Raw genomic sequence first — 15,292 nt, 5'->3', positions numbered from 1 at the left:
GCGGTTCCGCTGGTCATTTTGTCACTTCATGTCCAGTAAAAGGCCAGAGCTCGTCAGTAAGCGGAGGGCTACTGGTGAGCGCTACTACTCCTATCTCTCCTTCAAGATCCTGCACTACCTTGTCGGTCCATCTACGCTGGACCGGTTCGTCAGCTTCCTGCAGTGCCTTAATAGACTCTGGGGCGGAGGGCTGTTTTATGGACGAGACCTGGGCTCGGGAACATGACATTCCTCTCAGACAGTTAAAGGAGCCCACGGCCTTGTTCGCCCTGGATGGTAGTCCTCTCCCCAGGATTCAGCGTGAGACGCTACCTTTAACCCTCACTGTTTCTGGTAATCATAGTGAAACCATTTCTTTTTTAATTTTTCGTTCACCTTTTACACCTGTTGTTTTGGGCCATCCCTGGCTAGTTTGTCATAATCCTTCCATTAATTGGTCTAGTAATTCTATCCTCTCCTGGAACGTCTCTTGTCATGTGAAATGTTTAATGTCTGCTATCCCTCCTGTTTCCTCTGTCTCTTCTTCACAGGAGGAGCCTGGTGATTTGACAGGGGTGCCGGAGGAATATCACGATCTGCGTACGGTGTTCAGTCGGTCCAGGGCCACCTCTCTTCCTCCACACCGGTCGTATGATTGTAGTATTGATCTCCTTCCGGGAACCACCCCCCCCCGGGGTAGACTATACTCTCTGTCGGCTCCCGAACGTAAGGCTCTCGAAGATTATTTGTCTGTAGCTCTTGACGCCGGTACCATAGTCCCCTCCTCCTCTCCCGCCGGAGCGGGGTTTTTTTTTGTCAAGAAGAAGGACGGGTCTCTGCGCCCCTGCATAGATTATCGAGGGCTGAATGACATAACAGTGAAGAATCGTTATCCGCTTCCTCTTATGTCTTCAGCCTTCGAGATCCTGCAGGGAGCCAGGTTTTTCACTAAGTTGGACCTTCGTAACGCTTACCATCTCGTGCGCATCAGGGAGGGGGACGAGTGGAAGACGGCGTTTAACACTCCGTTAGGGCACTTTGAATACCGGGTTCTTCCTTTCGGCCTCGCTAACGCTCCAGCTGTCTTTCAGGCATTAGTCAATGATGTCCTGAGAGACATGCTGAACATCTTTGTTTTCGTTTACCTTGACGATATCCTGATTTTTTCACCGTCACTCCAGATTCATGTTCAGCACGTTCGACGTGTCCTCCAGCGCCTTTTAGAGAATTGTCTTTTTGTGAAGGCTGAGAAGTGCACTTTTCATGCCTCCTCCGTCACATTTCTCGGTTCAGTTATTTCCGCTGAAGGCATTAAGATGGATCCCGCTAAGGTCCAAGCTGTCATTGATTGGCCCGTCCCTAAGTCACGCGTCGAGCTGCAGCGCTTTCTCGGCTTCGCGAACTTCTATCGTCGTTTCATCCGTAATTTCGGTCAGGTGGCAGCTCCTCTCACAGCCCTTACTTCTGTCAAGACGTGCTTTAAGTGGTCCGTTTCCGCCCAGGGAGCTTTTGATCTCCTCAAGAATCGTTTTACATCCGCTCCTATCCTTGTTACACCTGACGTCTCTAGACAGTTCGTTGTCGAGGTTGACGCGTCAGAGGTGGGAGTGGGAGCCATCCTTTCTCAGCGCTCCCTCTCTGACGACAAGGTCCACCCATGCGCGTATTTTTCTCATCGCCTGTCGCCGTCGGAACGTAACTATGATGTGGGTAACCGCGAACTGCTCGCCATCCGGTTAGCCCTAGGCGAATGGCGACAGTGGTTGGAGGGGGCGACCGTTCCTTTTGTCGTTTGGACTGACCATAGGAACCTTGAGTACATCCGTTCTGCCAAACGACTTAATGCGCGTCAGGCGCGTTGGGCGCTGTTTTTCGCTCGTTTCGAGTTCGTGATTTCTTATCGTCCGGGCTCTAAGAACACCAAGCCTGATGCTTTGTCTCGTCTCTTCAGTTCTTCAGTAGCCTCCACTGACCCCGAGGGGATTCTCCCTGAGGGGCGTGTTGTCGGGTTGACTGTCTGGGGAATTGAGAGGCAGGTAAAGCAAGCACTCACTCAAACTCCGTCGCCGCGCGCTTGTCCTAGGAACCTTCTTTTCGTTCCCGTTCCTACTCGTCTGGCCGTTCTTCAGTGGGCTCACTCTGCCAAGTTAGCCGGCCACCCTGGCGTTCGGGGTACGCTTGCTTCCATTCGCCAGCGTTTCTGGTGGCCCACCCGGGAGCATGACACGCGTCGTTTCGTGGCTGCTTGTTCGGTCTGCGCGCAGACTAAGTCCGGTAACTCTCCTCCTGCCGGCCGTCTCAGGCCGCTTCCTATTCCCTCTCGACCGTGGTCTCACATCGCCTTAGATTTTGTCACCGGACTGCCTTCGTCAGCGGGGAAGACTGTTATTCTTACGGTTGTCGATAGGTTCTCTAAGGCGGCTCATTTCATTCCCCTTGCTAAGCTTCCTTCTGCTAAAGAGACGGCACAAATCATCATCGAGAATGTTTTCAGAATTCATGGCCTTCCGTCAGACGTCGTTTCGGACAGAGGTCCGCAATTCACGTCTCAATTTTGGAGGGAGTTTTGCCGTTTGATTGGGGCTTCCGTCAGTCTCTCTTCCGGCTTTCACCCCCAGTCTAACGGTCAAGCAGAACGGGCCAATCAGACTATTGGTCGCATCTTACGCAGTCTTTCTTTTCGCAACCCTGCGTCTTGGTCAGAACAGCTCCCCTGGGCAGAATACGCCCACAACTCGCTTCCTTCGTCTGCGACCGGGCTATCTCCTTTTCAGAGTAGCCTCGGGTACCAGCCTCCGTTGTTCTCATCTCAGTTCGCCGAGTCCAGCGTCCCCTCCGCTCAGGCTTTTGTCCAACGTTGCGAGCGCACCTGGAAGAGGGTCAGGTCTGCACTTTGCCGTTATAGGGCGCAGACTGTGAGAGCTGCTAATAAGCGTAGAACTAAGAGCCCTAGATATTGTCGCGGTCAGAGAGTTTGGCTCTCCACTCAGAACCTTCCCCTTAAGACGGCTTCTCGCAAGTTGACCCCGCGGTTCATTGGTCCATTCCGTATCTCTCAGGTCATTAATCCTGTCGCAGTGCGACTTCTTCTTCCGCGATATCTTCGTCGCGTCCACCCGGTCTTCCATGTCTCCTGTGTTAAGCCCGTTCTTCGCGCCCCCGCTCGTCCCCCCCCCCCCCCCCCCCCATCCTTGTCGAGGGCGCACCTATCTACAGGGTCCGTAAAATCTTGGACATGCGTCCTCGGGGCCGTGGTCATCAGTACCTAGTTGACTGGGAGGGGTACGGTCCTGAGGAGAGGAGTTGGGTTCCCTCTCGGGACGTGCTGGACCGTGCGCTGATTGATGATTTCCTCCGTTGCCGCCAGGTTTCCTCCTCGAGTGCGCCAGGAGGCGCTCGGTGAGTGGGGGGGTACTGTCATGTACTGTCATGTTGTCTTGTCTCTGTCCTTTCCCTTCACCCTGTCTCCCTCTGCTGGTCGTGTTAGGTTACCTTTTCTCCCCCGCTTTCCCCCAGCTGTCCCTTGTCTCCTCTAACTACCCATTCACCCCGTTCCCCACCTGTTCCCTTTTTTCCCTCTGATTAGGTCCCAATATCTCTCTCTGTTTCTGCTCCTGTCCTTGTCGGATTCTTGTTTGTTTGTGTCATTCATGCCTGAACCAGACTGTCGTCATGTTTGCTGTAACCTTGTCCTGTCCTGTCGGAATCTGCCGGTCCATCTGAGCCTACCTATGTTTGGTAATTAAAGAAGCTCTGTTTAAGTTGATTCGCTTTTGGGTCCTCATTCACGCACCGTAACATATACAGTGCCTTGCGAAAGTATTCGGCCCCCTTGAACTTTGCGACCTTTTGCCACATTCCAGGCTTCAAACATAAAGATATAAAACTGTATTTTTTTGTGAAGAATCAACAACAAGTGGGACACAATCATGAAGTGGAACATTTATTGGATATTTCAAACTTTTTTAACAAATCAAAAACTGAAAAATTGGGCGTGCAAAATTATTCAGCCCCTTTACTTTCAGTGCAGCAAACTCTCTCCAGAAGTTCAGTGAGGATCTCTGAATGATCCAATGTTGACCTAAATGACTAATGATGATAAATACAATCCACCTGTGTGTAATCAAGTCTCCGTATAAATGCACCTGCACTGTGATAGTCTCAGAGGTCCGTTAAAAGCGCAGAGAGCATCATGAAGAACAAGGAAAACACCAGGCAGGTCCGAGATACTGTTGTGAAGAAGTTTAAAGCCGGATTTGGATACAAAAAGATTTCCCAAGCTTTAAACATCCCAAGGAGCACTGTGCAAGCGATAATATTGAAATGGAAGGAGTATCAGACCACTGCAAATCTACCAAGACCTGGCCGTCCCTCTAAACTTTCAGCTCATACAAGGAGAAGACTGATCAGAGATGCAGCCAAGAGGCCCATGATCACTCTGGATGAACTGCAGAGATCTACAGCTGAGGTGGGAGACTCTGTCCATAGGACAACAATCAGTCATATATTGCACAAATCTGGCCTTTATGGAAGAGTGGCAAGAAGAAAGCCATTTCTTAAAGATATCCATAAAAAGTGTCGTTTAAAGTTTGCCACAAGCCACCTGGGAGACACACCAAACATGTGGAAGAAGGTGCTCTGGTCAGATGAAACCAAAATTGAACTTTTTGGCAACAATGCAAAACGTTATGTTTGGCGTAAAAGCAACACAGCTGAACACACCATCCCCACTGTCAAACATGGTGGTGGCAGCATCATGGTTTGGGCCTGCTTTTCTTCAGCAGGGACAGGGAAGATGGTTAAAATTGATGGGAAGATGGATGGAAACCAAATACAGGACCATTCTGGAAGAACACCTGATGGAGTCTGCAAAAGACCTGAGACTGGGACGGAGATTTGTCTTCCAACAAGACAATGATCCAAAACATAAAGCAAAATCTACAATGGAATGGTTCAAAAATAAACATATCCAGGTGTTAGAATGGCCAAGTCAAAGTCCAGACCTGAATCCAATCGAGAATCTGTGGAAAGAACTGAAAACTGCTGTTCACAAATGCTCTCCATCCAACCTCACTGAGCTCGAGCTGTTTTGCAAGGAGGAATGGGAAAAAATGTCAGTCTCTCGATGTGCAAAACTGATAGAGACATACCCCAAGCGACTTACAGCTGTAATCGCATCAAAAGGTGGCGCTACAAAGTATTAACTTAAGGGGGCTGAATAATTTTGCACGCCCAATTTTTCAGTTTTTGATTTGTTAAAAAAGTTTGAAATATCCAATAAATGTCATTCCACTTCATGATTGTGTCCCACTTGTTGTTGATTCTTCACAAAAAAATACAGTTTTATATCTTTATGTTTGAAGCCTGAAATGTGGCAAAAGGTCGCAAAGTTCAAGGGGGCCGAATACTTTTGCAAGGCACTGTATATGAGAACTCTCTTGGTAGATAGTGTGGTCTACAGTCTATCAAAAGGTACTCTGCCTTATGATACAACCAAGACTATTAGACATTTCCAACAAACCTTGTCTTTCCAAACATAGCTTCTCTATCCTGCCGATGCATAGAAAATCCTGCCAGCTCTATATTATACGTGTCGTCATTCAGCCACGACTCTATGAAACATAGGATATTACAGTGTTTAATGTCCCGTTGGTAGGATAGTCTTGATCGTGTATCATCCATTTTGTTTTCCAATGATTGCACGTTGGCCAATAGAACGGATGGCAGTGGAAGTTTACTCACTCGCCTACAAATGACTTGGATTTGGGCCCGTTCCCGAGAAAGCAGTATATCCTTCGCGTCAGACTCATTAAAGAAAAAATATTTGTCCAGTTCGAGGTGAGTAGTCGCTTTTCTGACGTCCAGAAGTTATTTTCGGTCATAAGAGACGGTAGCAGCAACATTATGTACCATGGTTTTCACGGAGTTCAAGGGGTATAACGATCTCCCTAGGGTGAGATTAATAAATTGGATGAATCACTCTCTGTCCACAAGGAGGCACCCCTCCCCATAGGTGGAGCATTACTGGGATTGATTGCTTATTCTTGCCTGTAGCTCACTAGTCCCTATGAGCTGTCTAGCGATGCAGGTTATGGGCTCTGTGGCAATTGTTTGTTGGTAGCAGAGTCGAGGGAACAAGAAGGGTTGAACACGACCATGCTATTATCCCACAGAGTCCTTGTGGTTCACATGAACCCCGAAATGAGCTGTCTTTCTACAGCTCAAAGCTTTTCATTCCTAGGAATTAAATTCTGTCCCATTCTCAGTTAGGTCACAAGGCACTTTGTCGCCAGCACATATGACTGGTCAGTAGGATAACCTCCATGATAAAGTATTTTCCCTGGGTTTATTTTTTATGTGTTCGGTCCACTGCTGGGTTCCAGATGGTTACCGGAACACATCTTACCGCCTAAACCGAGTGAGGCTTGTTGTGACAACAGTATCCCCAGGTGGCACAATCAGGGGATGTCACTGAATTCCGGAGCCCTTGTACCCAGAGTGGGCAGGGAACTCAGAGTGGGATGGGCACAGTTTTTTTCAATTGCAAGTTCCACCGTGTTCACGGGTGTCCAAAGTGTTGTGCATTTAAGTTCAATGAAAAGTGTCCCTTCTCCACGTTCAGACACACCGTTGTCAAGAATGGTAGAAATGGAAAAATAACCAATCTCTCCCAGTCCACAAGGTGCATCCAGCCCCTTCAGATGGCACTTCATGGGAGGCTCGCTGTCTACTCCGATTAATGGTGCGCATGTGCAGTGTCGCCCTGGATCATGCTAACAGTGAAGTCAGGTTACAGGCCACAATTTGTTGTGAGTCCCCCTCAGCGCCTGTTTTGAGGAAGGAAATATCCTCCGGTCTCCAGAAGCAAGCAATCCGAGTGGTTCCTTTGTAGAAGATCCAGGTTGACGGGTACAGCCAGTATTTCCTGGTTTCAAAAAGGAACAGGGCTTTGCGTCCCATTTTAGACCTACATGCCCTCAACAAGCATCTCATGGAGTGTATGGTTGTTGAAAATGTTGGGAGGGGTTGTTATTTGGGGATGAGGAGGGTCTATTAGAAGTTAGTAGGGCTCTTTTTTATTTTCTCAAAAGTACTGAGTTAGGTAGGAGGATATAGAAATGTTGTTAACTGTGATTGACCACACAGTAGGTGTGGTCAATGGCGGCATGCACCTTTAACGTTGGTTTGCAGACCGCCATTATATCATAAACGAAGAAGAAGAAGAACAACAACAACAAGCCCCTCAGAGTCTACTAATTCAGAATGACAGCCTATTGGCTGGTGGCAGCAGAGTTGAGGGAGCAAACAGTGTTACACACATCCATGGTACTGTCCCATGTTTGGTCTCTAGGCTTCATAAGAAACCAGAAAAAGAGCAGTGTGACTCCATCTCAGCACATTCCGTTTCTGGGTCTTGAGCTAGACTCACACGCATATCATCGTGCTTTTTAATACCCGCGGAGGATGTCCGGTTTCCGGCTCAGCTTAGCCCATATTTTGGCTGGGTCACACAGTGTGTTTTCGCCAGTGCCTACACCTACTGTGGTTGATGGCTTCTGTGATGGAAGTCATTCCCCTGTGCTAAGTCCCTCACCTGGACGCATCTTGCAGCTAAGCCAGTCGCTTCGGGTGTCCCCGTCATGCCAACCAGCCCTGGCCCAGTGGTGGGACCCTCTGCTATTGTCAGTTGCATCCCGCAAGCGACAGAAGCATCCCCCTGGATCGACAATATGTCAGTGGCGTGCATCAACAGACGGGGAGAGGCTGGTTGTGTTCAAGAGGATCAAAACCATAATGTATTATGAGTAAATTGTGACTGACGACAAATAATAATGAGTAATTATTTATGATGCAATGTTCTTTGTCGTTCAGTCAGTCGGCTTTTGCCTGCACTGTCGGCTGCAATGACAAACAAGCCCTCTGTCTCTCTCCCTCTTAACCTTGCCTCGCTCCCTATTGCTGAGCAGCAGTGTGCACATGGTATTGCTATGGCGACGCATGTCCCTGGTTACCTCAACTCTTTTATCCGGGTGGGACCCTGTTTCTCAGGAGTGAAGGCTACACCCCTGGGTGGTCTACCAGATATGGGAAATGCTCGGCAGGGCAGACATAAGCATTTGATGCTTTGCAAGAAAAAACTATCAATGTCGTCTGTTTTTCTGGATAAGGGACCCGACGGATGCTCTGGCACCCCAGTGGCCTCAAACTCTCCTCTACGGATTTTTCCCTGTGGAGCTGATTCAGCCCACATTGGAAAGGGGGCGCCTGGAGGGCTTGTTGTCGATTCGTGTGGCTCCCATTTGGCCCAAGCAATCTTGGTTTGCAAGGATCATTTGCCTGTTGGGCGAGGACGCATGGCAAGTCCCACTGCGCAGGGATCTGTTGTCCCAGGCGCATGGATGGGTTTGGCACACTCGGCCAAAGGTTTGAACCTGGCTATGGTGCCAAAATCAATTGTGCCTTTTCAGAGTTCTCTGGGGAACATTTGAATATTCCTACAGAAGCTTTCAAGCAGGAGGTTTTCAACCTTATGCCAAGGTAGTGCGGTTCCTAAAAGGTGTGCACTGTCTCAGACCTGTTTCTAAACCTATTGCGCCCACTTGGGTATTAGCTTTGGTTTTGGATGCTCCTTGTGAGGACCCCTTTTAACCACTGAAGGCTGTGGATCTGAAGATCCTCTTCCACAAGACTTCCCACAAAACACCAGTCTCAACGTCAACAGTGAAGAGGCGACTCCGGGATGCTGGCCTTCTGGGCAGAGTTCTTCTGTGTTCTTTTGCCCATCTTAATCTTTTATTTTTATTGGCCAGTCTGAGATATGGCATTTTCTTTACATGTATGTTTTGTTCGGTAAAGTTAATATTTATATAAAAAAATCTCTGTATACATTGGCGCGTTATGTTCAGTAGTTCCAAAAACATCCAGTTATTTTGCAGAAAGCCACATCAATTTACAGAAATACTGATTATAAATGTTGATGAAAATACAAGTGTTATACATGGAAATATAGCTAAACTTCTCCTTAATGCAACCGCTGTGTCAGATTTCAAAAAAGCTTTACGGAAAAAGCAAACCATGCAATAATCTGAGTACGGCACTCAGACAAACAAATACATATATCCGCCATGTGGGAGTCAACAGAAGTCAGAAATAACATTATAAATATTCACTTACCTTTGATGATCTTCATCAGAATGCACTCCCAGGAATCCCAGTTCCACAATAAATGTTTGTTTTGTTCGATAATGTCCATCCTTTATGTCCAAATAGCTACTTTTGTTAGCGCGTTTGGTAAACAAATCAAAACTCACAAAGCGTGTTAACTAGTTGCAGACAAAATGTCAAAAAGTTCCATTACAGCCCGTAGAAACTTGTCAAACGATGTATGGAATCAATCTTTAGGATGTTTTTAACATAAATCTTCAATAATATTCCGACCGGAGAATTCCTTTGTCTTCAGAAAAGCAAAGGAACGCAGCTACCTCTCATGTGAAATGCGCATGACCAGCACGTGACTGCTGGCAGACCTCTGACTCATTCCTCTCTCATTCAGTCCCACTTCACAGTGGAATCCTCAAACAAGTTTCTAAAGACAGTTGACATCTAGTGGAAGCCTTAGGAAGTGCAACATAACCAATATCCCACTGTGTATTCAATAGTGGCTGGGTTGAAAATCGACCAACCTCAGATTTCCCACTTCCTGTTTGGATTTCTTCCCAGGTTTTTGCCTGCCATATGAGTTATGTTATACTCACAGACATCACTGTTTCCTATCCAATATTAATAATAATATGCATATACAGTATGTTAGCTAGCTGGCTATGACTATCCAACACAACATTGGAACTCTTCCACGTCAAGGTAAGCTTTTGGTTTTACAAAGGTATTGCCACCGGGGCCCAATACCTTATCCACCAGTGTACTTATACCTGTGTTCTCTGTTTGTCTGTTGCCAGTTCATTTTGTTTTGTGATACCTACCAGCGGTTTTCCCCTTGCACCTGTCTGTTCTAGTTACTGTTTTCTAGTTTTTACGGGTTTTGACCCCTGCCTGCTCTGACCCCGAGACTGCCAGCCGTTCTGAATCTGGATTACTGACCTCTGCCTGCCCTTGACCTGTCGTTCTGCTCCTGTATTAGTAACAAACTTTTGTTACTTCGACACTGTCTGCATCTGGGTCTTACCTGTAATGTGATACAAACAGAACAAATTTAATTTGAATTTGTCCAGTAGAAACTCTCGTTTGCAACTGTTGGACTAATGATTACACCCTGTATCCTCTAGATGCAGGCAAGAGTGTGCAAGGAGGTATTGAATGTGTCACTGTCTGTCCATGTGTCACTGTCTGTCACCTTTTTAACTCAACCTGTGTGCACCTACGTTGTAAACTTTCATTCATAGGCTAGGTTGTAGCAAACTCATGATGGGTATAGGGAAAATTTGAGTATCATGTAATAGCCTAAATCTATTGCTTTTACATTGAACTGGGTGAATGGAAAATTAATGATAATCATCCAATATGCTGTAATAGAAATAAGGCCATGCTCATGAATTTTTTTTTTTTATTCAATTTTTTATTTAATTTAGCAAAGTCCACTCTGTTCATAACCGATTCTAGTTTTGGGAACAGAAAACTTTGTTGAGATCAAATGTTTCATTGATGTGAAAATGTGCATAATGTCGGAAAAATCCATCTCGCTCCATCTTCTCCCGCTGCCGGTCACTGGGCTTCCTCTCATCCCCATATTTGGTAGTGAGTGGAAATGCCAATTGGATGCGTCACACTTATACATCCGGTGAAATATTTGGCGTATTGTTTCATCCAGTGACGATTTTAAATGTTAGTGGGGGGAAAAAACAACAACATTTTATATGCATGCCAACAAAGCCACTACACAACACAACACTAAAAAATACATTAATTGCACTATAATGGTGAAAAAGGGTGCCCCAGCACCATGAAGTGAATCCTTACCACTGCTACACCTGACTATTGTCTGGCAGCGAAACAGTTAATTCAGCCTCATTTACTGCCTTTAAAAAAAATTGCTGCTATGGCTGACTTGCTTAACCAAATGTGGTTTCTACTGACAATTGAGATGCACAAACTAAGGCATAAGGGGACTATGCACAGATTTTCAATTAAGACATTAATGAGCGAGCTGCGACGGACGTAGTCAATTGGTTCAGCACTTTTGAAATGTACAGCGACAGAATTCAGAACATGGGCCGTTCTTATAGTATTCTCCCTGTACACCAAGTCAGAACCGTAGGATAAATAAAGGGTGCATATAAGCAGACAATGAAAGCTTTTACAATATTCAATGATTACATTTCTCTAAAACAGGCTATAGGCTACATGTGCATGACCAAGTCAGAACAGTTGGCTAACTTATGAGGGGGAAAGGGACTACTAACAGCTTACTACACAACATACACTTAGTATACATTTTAAGCTACAGTATACACATCTCCCTGGCATATTATTGCATATTACTGCAAGTAAAACTAAATGCATGCTCTTCAACTGATCGCTGCCCACACCTGCCTGCCCATCCAGCATCACTACTCTGGATGGTTCTGACTTAGAATATGTGGACATCTACAAATACCTAGGTGTCTGGTTAGACTGTAAACTCTCTTTCCAGACTCACATTAAACATCTCCAATCCAAAATTAAATCTAGAATCGGCTTCCTATTTTGCAACAAAGCCTTCTTCACTCATGCTGCCAAACATATCCTCGTAAAACTGACCATCCTACCGATTCTTGACTTCGGTGATGTCATTTACAAAATAGCCACCAACACTCTACTCAACAAATTGGATGCAGTCTATCACAGTGCCATCCGTTTTGTCACCAAAGCCCCATGTACTACCCACCACTGCGACCTATAGGCTCTCTTTGGCTGGCCCTCGCTTCATACTCGTCACCAAACCCACTGGCTCAAGGTCATCTACAAGTCTCTGCTAGGTAAAGCCCCTCCTTACCTCAGCTCACTGGTCACCATAGCAGCACCCACCCGTAGCACGCGCTCCAGCAGGTATATCTCACTGGTCACCCCCAAAGTCAATTCTTCCTTTGGCTGCCTCTCCTTCCAGTTCTCTGCTGCCAATGACTGGAACGAACTGCAAAACTCTCTGAAGCTGGAGACTCTTACCTACCTCACTAGCATTAAGCACCAGCTGTCAGAGCGGCTCACAGATCACTGCACCTGTACATAGCCCATCTGTAAACAGCCCATCCAATCTACCTCATCCCCATACTGTATTTATTTATTTATCTTGGTCCTTTGCACACCAGTATCTCAACTTGCACATTCATCCTCTGCACATCCTACCATTCCAGTGTTTAATTGCTATGTTGTAATTACTTTGCCATCATGGCCTATTTATTGCCTTTACCTCTCTTGTCCTACCTCATTTGCACATGCTGTATATAGATTTTCCTACTCTATTATTGATTGTATGCTTGTTTATTACATGTGTAACTCTGTGTTGTTGTATGTGTCGAACTGCTTTGCTTTATCTTGGCCAGGTCGCAGTTGCAAATGAGAACTTGTTCTCAACTAGCCTACCTGGTTAAATAAAGGTGAAATCAATTTTTAAAATATTACATAATTTATGCAGCAGCATAAAATACATTTTTGGACTCACCTTGTTGTTCTATGCTCACTTGAGCAGGAAGGTGGCGAGGCAGTCCTTTTGGGAACATTTTGTCATCAAAGTCAGGCATTCTCTGGATTTATAGTGCTTTCGAGACAACTGGGAACTCGGAAAAAAATAAGTTGAATCACGACGTCAGTGATCTTCAGGTCGGAGCTCTAGAAAGAGGCCCGAGTTTCCGACTTGGAATTCCGAGTTGGTTGACCGTTCAAAACTTATTTTCCCATTCAGAGCAGTTCCGAGTTTCCAGTTGTTTTGAACTCGGCAGAAGTCATGATAGATTGACAGCATGGCCAATGCATGCAAGCTTTTCTGGCACATGGTGTTGAATGTTTATACTTTTAAGCTTGGAAAAGAGACCGTTAAACCCAGACTGTGACCACACACCCTCTCCACGGAATTACAGGCTAGTGATTGTTTTGCAATGCTTGCAGTTAGCCACTGATTCCTTCCAAACCACTCATTGTTGAATTTGCGTTTTCTAACTTGTTGTGTAATGTTTATGTCCAATGGCCGATGAGCACCGATACGTTTTATCTAACATTTATCTTCATACGACAAGGATTGAAAAGGATTTGCCTGTAGATTGTCAACATGAGTCATGAGGATGACTACTTGTCTTGCTTGCTAGCTAAGATTGTGGAAGTATGATGTTGACATGATCAGTCCAATCAAAGCTATGGTAGATATAACGTGATTTGATGTCATTTTATCTGTGGCCAATGACCTTGAGCCTTTTTGGATGGGCACTTCTAATGTATCTCTATGGCAGCACCCAAGGGGCTTGAATTTTCGAGCTCTCCTGTAGATTTTGCGATGAGTAGTGTCCTCATGAGTGACAGAACACTGAGCCAATCACGGCACAACTTGAGAACATTACCAACTCCTACTCTTTGTATTTTCCCCTGGCTGCCCCACCACCACAGAAAGAACTGAGCTAGGCTGAAACACCTGCATGTTGGAGCTTCCTTACTCAAGAAAGAAAAAAAGAGACCATGCTTGTATGAGGCTTTATTAACTCAATGATATATATTTTATTGCATTGTTTGCAAACTGATATGTGACACATATTAATGTCTAAATAACATGCAAAACAGGTGGGGCTCAAAACAGGCTCTGCCCCACCTGCCCTGAATGACGGGTCACCACTGGTTCTATCTGTGATGCAACTTTTCCACAATTCATAGTATACAGTGGATATGTACAAATTGTCACGCCTGCTCCCGCTCTTCCCCTCTGGCGCTTGAGGGCACCAGGCTCCTCAGCATTACGCACTCCTGCTACGCCTCCGCCAGATCATCGGGCTCCCACGCCTCAGCAGGAATGACAGGCCTTCATGCCTCAGCCGGATTGTCAGGCTCCTATGCCTCAGCCAACTTCGAGAGGCTCTCAGGCCTCTGCCGATTCGTCGGGAATTCACGCCCAGCCGGCTTGTCCAGCGCCCGTGCCTCAGCCGGCCCGTCAGGCTCACCCAGGTGGGATGCCAGGTGGCGACCCTAGAAGGGGGGGTACTGTCACACCTGCTCCCGCTCTTCCTCTCTGGCACTCAAGGGCACCAGCCTTCCCAGCATTGCGCACTCCTGTAACCATCATTACTCACACCTGCCTTCCCCCGTCACGCGCAAGCGTATTATTGGACTCACCTGGACTCAATCACCTGTTTATTACCTCCCCTATATTTGTCAGTTCCCCATCTCTGTTCCCCGCTGCTGCATTGATTGTCGTCTGTCTTTGTATACTGGTGGCTGGCGCTGTTCCTGTCTTGTTCCGTGTCTGTACCTAATTAAATGTTGACTCCCCGTACCTGCTCATCCCAATTGATAGTACAATGTAGTACACAGAATATACACACATATATTAATATATGAGTGTGAGATATGGGGGTTGGTTGGAGTGTGTAAAGCAAAACTTTTACAAACCATGGCAACACTGCCATGTTACACTGAGCCTTATTGCTGTTGGAAAACCACATCAGTGTCTGACTTTCAGCTGTAGCAGATGCACCTCCCCCAACTTCACTCCTCTACTTTTTATGAATTTATTTATTATATCTCCTTTATTTAACCAGGTAGGCAAGTTGAGAACAATAGTAACTTCCGGCGCCGACAGAGATGGCCGCCTCGCTTCGCGTTCCTAGGAAACTATGCAGAACAAGTTCTCATTTACAATTGCGACCTGGCCAAGATAAAGCAAAGCAGTTCGACACATACAACGACACAGAGTTACACATGGAGTAAAACAAACATACAGTCAATAATACAGTATAAACAAGTCTATATACGATGTGAGCAAATTAGGTGAGATAAGGGAGGTAAAGGCAAAAAAAAGGCCATGGTGGCAAAGTAAATACAATATAGCAAGTAAAACACTGGAATGGTAGATTTGCAGTGGAAGAAAGTGCAAAGTAAAAATAAAAATAATGGGGTGCAAAGGAGCAAAATAAATAATAAAATAAAATAAATACAGTAGGGAAAGAGGTAGTTGTTTGAGCTGTGATCTGTGAGCTGCTCTGACAGCTGGTGCTTAAAGCTAGTGAGGGAGATAAGTGTTTCCAGTTTCAGAGATGTTTGTAGTTCGTTCCAGTCATTGGCAGCAGAGAACTGGAAGGAGAGGCGGCCAAAGGAAGAATTGGTTTTGGGGGTGACCAGA

Source organism: Oncorhynchus mykiss, chromosome 11 (assembly GCF_057628025.1).
Source record: "Oncorhynchus mykiss isolate SJ-2025 chromosome 11, ASM5762802v1, whole genome shotgun sequence".
Lineage (NCBI taxonomy): Eukaryota > Metazoa > Chordata > Actinopteri > Salmoniformes > Salmonidae > Oncorhynchus > Oncorhynchus mykiss.
The sequence above is the reverse complement of the archived record's forward strand: the minus strand, read 5'-3'. Positions refer to the sequence as shown.